This window comes from Charadrius vociferus, unplaced genomic scaffold (assembly GCF_000708025.1).
Source record: "Charadrius vociferus isolate BGI_N301 unplaced genomic scaffold, ASM70802v2 scaffold366, whole genome shotgun sequence".
NCBI classification, from domain to species: domain Eukaryota; kingdom Metazoa; phylum Chordata; class Aves; order Charadriiformes; family Charadriidae; genus Charadrius; species Charadrius vociferus.
The window spans coordinates 125829-130718 of NW_009648900.1; positions in this window are offsets into that span (position 1 = coordinate 125829).

A 4890-nucleotide genomic window follows, 5' to 3' on the forward strand; every position below is an offset into this window, starting at 1 on the left:
CCATGTGGTTATATCAATCTATTTCTGTAAGACTGTACACTAGTTGTTCCCCTAGAGTACTCCTTGTAATGCTGAGAAAGTGTCAGAAATAATGACTGTCTACCTATATCTGCAATAAAACGTAGAGCATGGATATTATAGTTGTAAGTATCAAAGATTTATTTCATGACTGCAGGTAATGATGAATCTTTTAGCACAACTAATGTCTAGAGGAAACCTCTCTTCTTCTCTGAGCTGTCACATGGAGACTATTTATAGGGCCCTTAGTGCTGTGGGGCTTTAGCATAAAGAGGCAATGTGTCTGAGGTGCCACTGGATGGAAATGTTAGCAAGGGCTCCCTCTCATTGAAGATCTTTTAGTAGATGGCATTAGATTCCCTCTTTGTGTGTTTACGTCCCCCCAAAGACAGGGGACAGATGTTTAACATCAGACCATTAATCCCTTAGCCCAGGTTCCTGTGACAGCACAAACCCAACAGAATGAGCCCTTTGCCTTTGCTCAGTGTAAATGCCGCAATTTACTGCTGATTTACAGAGTAGGGTCAGGCCATTAGAAACTTGGCAATCTTCTGTACAGCTGGAAAACAATATGCATGATAAGCTAAAATTCAATACCTTCTTGCACTAATTAAATGGGTTCCCACCAGGACAAAAGCACAAATTACAAACAGGGCTTTTCTGCATCCCTATGCATTTTTCCCGGCAGATGTGACCATGCTTTATTCGGGTCCCTCTCTCCTGACCATGCTCAAAGGTTTAGCTCACATTTGCAGGACAAGGAGCTGCGCTCTGATCAGCACTGCTTCCATTGTCTCATTTTCCCACTCCCCATTCCCGTAGTCTCGGTTTTAAACCAACTGGTTTGTTCCTCATCGTTGGTCGGGGCAGGCAGGTGGACGACAAAACCAGCAAGGAACGCTACAGAAATCCCAGCCTAATTTCATTACACAGATGGGCATTTAGACAGCAGATGCATCCTTTAAACTAGAAGCTCACAAACATTGTCATTCTAGAAAACAAAACAACGGCAATACAACAGCATCCTTCATTTCCAGTCCAAGATAATTAACCTTATTGCAGGACAGCACCATGAATCTCTGTCACAAACTGTCATCTGGTGACATCGTGAGCATAAGTAAATATTTAAGCAAACTTGTTCCGAAGCATAAAAAGTAATAAAGTGACAGATCTTGTAAAGAGTGGATTTGGGGGAAAGGGAAAAAAAAAAAAAAACAAACAAAAAAAACCAAACCAAAACAGAAAAGCCATTTCATAGTTCTGAAATATGCCTGAAATAATTGGGATTCACGCATCTGAAATATAAACTCTGTCATTCATCAAGCCAAATAATAGCCTTTATATACTTATAAGCCCCCGAATAAAAATCCAAACAGAGCATGTGTGTTCAGGTGGGACTCTGGACCTCTCCCAACAACATTTTGCTGAATGGTGAATAATATTCAGCTCAAGTATGGTTTGCTTCCAGACTTATTCACTGAGAAGCAACAGCAAGATTCTGAACAGCTGGAGGTTTAAGTAAAAAACAAAAATAGCTACAGGCTTTAACTCAGATCCAAATGGTATGAATAATAACAATAAAAAAATACCTGGTAACTATAAATCTCATCAACCAATGTAAAAGAACATTCTAAATCTATTAATATTTCCAGAGACATTATCTCTCTGCCACCCCACTGCTTTGTGACTTGTTGTATCAGCGATATTATTTGCCTTAAAGCACGAGCTAAGTGTTTTTCTTCCCCTGTGAGGAGAATCGTCCACAACCTTCACAAGCTACAGCCCACTGCTCCCCTGCAGGAGGACTGGAGCATCATTAACAACGGAAGACACTTCAGGCACAAGTTGAGGCTCCAGCGTCTCCAAACCTTTCTGCCTCCCATCAAAATTCATATCCTGTCACTATTCTAGGAGCAGAAAGGCTTCTCATTACAGCATCATTCCCCTCTTGCAAGAAACACTGATTGCTGCACTGGTGGCTTTGGAAGGCAAAGATGTAATTTAGCAAAATAATGTACCATGCTGATTAATTTAATGTAGCCCATGACTAATTATGGTAATTCATTACATCTACAATTAGGCTAAGTAATTTATTGCACTGCAGTCTCATAAAGCAGAGGATTTATATCGAGTTTTGAATGTCACCCAAAGGACATTTCTGTACCTTGTCTTTACTGAGGCGGAATAAGGCTGCCAGCTGAGATGAGCCCAAAAAAAAAAAGGGGGGGGGGGGGAACCCCCCCCACGCACCCTTCCTCTGCCACATTTGATGTTTGTATTGCGGGCAGCATGCAGGCGTGAGGAGGGCTGCTCTGGCGACAGCCTCCTCCTCCTCCAACAGCACCTTTGTGCAGATTCTTTGGCATCACCTTCCCGTTTCTTATAAACCACATCGCAATTTTATTCACCGTGATCCCCGGACACCTGACACACCGAACGGAAAACCTGCTGGGCTGTCCCTGAATATGATTTGGAGATGACCAAGAGGAAAAAAAAAAAAAAAAAGAAAAAAAAAAAAGGAGAAAAACCCCCACGTTTATTGTCTGTGGTTTCTCTGCCGCTTTTGCGGAGTACATTACAGTCTGTCTCAACAAAGGCTTTTGCTCGCCTCGGAGAGATGAAAAGGGGACAGATATGTCCCTTCACTTCGGAAAGCCGCGATGCGCACACGGCATTATTGTGAAATACAACCTCGCCTGTACCCTGCAGCAGGGTTCGCTCCAGCAATGGTGTACTTCGGAGACCAATTTGTTTAGCTGATCACTGTCTCTTTGACGTGGCTGCAAATGTTACCTTTCTTTTTCAATCAAAAACACAGCAGGGTGTGCCATCTGTTTGGCACAGCCTTCACTCTCTTCCCCGATGCCTTTTTGTGCAGATCCTTTTACATGGCAATTTGCACGAATCTTTTATACCTTGATTTTGGTAAACATTTCTGCTTTCTTTTTTTAAATAACATGTCACTCTGCTGAGTATCTTCAGTGTTTAAAAGAAAGGATAAAAAAGCAGTGTGCACACAGGCAGTAAAATAGAATTAAAAGTATTTTAAAAAAATATTTTCTGAGCAAATGGCCGCCTGTCATTACATTGATTATTTAAAATAGACATGTTTACCAAGATTGGCTAACGCATTTTACACTGCTGTGTTCCACATCATTTTCCTCCTTATATTTTACCTGGCAGGCACGGCTAATCAGAAGATTAATTTAACCATTTGAAAGACCTTTTTTTAAAGCAGGTTAACAAAAAAATAGCCACCGTATTAAATTGTCATTATATAACAAAAGCTAGCAGTAAAGCGGTTAACTATTTTTTCCCCAGCTCAGATGCTGCTCGGAGCAATGAAACCCCCTAAAGTAGGAACAGATGATCAGCACCACAAGCCGAAGCCACAGGGATGCTCATGGAGTTGTGAATGCTTCTCGGCATACAAATGAATTATCCTCATTCTTCTCCTGCCGGAGCATATAGGCCAGACCTCATTAGGATTCAATATCGCTCTGCTTTTCTAATGTTAATGTTCCAGTTATATAAGAAATGTGAAAAGGGGCTACGTATCGGGGCGGGGGGGCAAGGAGAGCTGATGCCACATTTATGGTCAACACGATGCCATAATTCGGAAAGCAGAACTTCGTATTTTTGAGGAAATTACCCCGGTTTCCTACCTTCTCTCTCAGTCCTAACGCAGCATTATGTCCCTTCCTCCCTCTAATAAGTGGGTTTTAATTGTGCGCCTACCCCACAGTAACAGCAGCTGAAATAACAGGTTTTATAGCCTTTTTCTTTTTAGGAAAAAAAAAAAAAAAAAAGATGCCGTGAATAAACATCAGATTGTGAAAGCTCCGAGTTCTTTTTGCTGTGAAAGGAAACATCGCACTTTACATTAATAAACAATTGTAGGAGTTTTCACCAGCCAGGAATAACTCAGACATTAGGCTGCGTTCTTTTGTCTGGAGAGCAGCAAGCAGGGTAATGAAAAGAAAACCCATCAAGACATAAAAATACAATTTATACCTTTTTATCAAGCAAAGAGAAAGTTGGTTAACGTTTGAAAAGGGAGCAGTAATGTATATTTATTGACAATTTTATTGTAATAATTAGATGTTTACACAGTCTGGACATTGTGGCTAAATCACTTCCAGCATGTTTATTTGTAAAGGGCTGTTTTCAGGGCAGTGCAGTAGGCTCATTAAGAAGACAGACTGCATTAAGATTCAAAGAAATTACTACTTCCCTGGCTTTGCTTCACTGGTTTGGATTTAAAATTAAAAAAAAAAAAAAAAGGAAAGAAAAATTAAAAGCCCAACAGCAGTATCATCCAAATACCCAACAGCCTAGAAATGATGAAGTAAAACGGAGAATATTTTCTCCTATAAACAAAACTTCGCCTTTTCTGTTCCAAAATAATCTGGGATTGTATATTTGAAACAATATACAGCATTGTGGATGCCACTTCCAAGTGCCTCTCTGTGGCTGTTAATATATATCGCTTCAGCACTTATATTTATTTTTTGCACTCCAGCTAAATAACTACATGATATTTAAGATATATCTTCCTCTTTTTACTTTCTTTTTTTTTTTTTTTCAGGCAGTGCTGTTAGTTCACCTTTAGGAAGTCTTTAAGTCAGCATTTAGTTTCCATATTTATTTGATGTGTAGTTGCTTTTTTTTTCCTTCAGCCAAAGAAGGACCCCTTTTTACTACGAGTCCTCAGAAATATTATTAACCAGGAAACTATTGCACGTGTTTGATCTTTTGGGGCAAATAAACAAGTGAAACTTTTATACTTAGTCTGGATAAGACTAAATCCTCTGCACAACCCTATTTGAGGGCTTTTTCACTAATCAATCTAAAGCCATTTTTTGCTCTGAT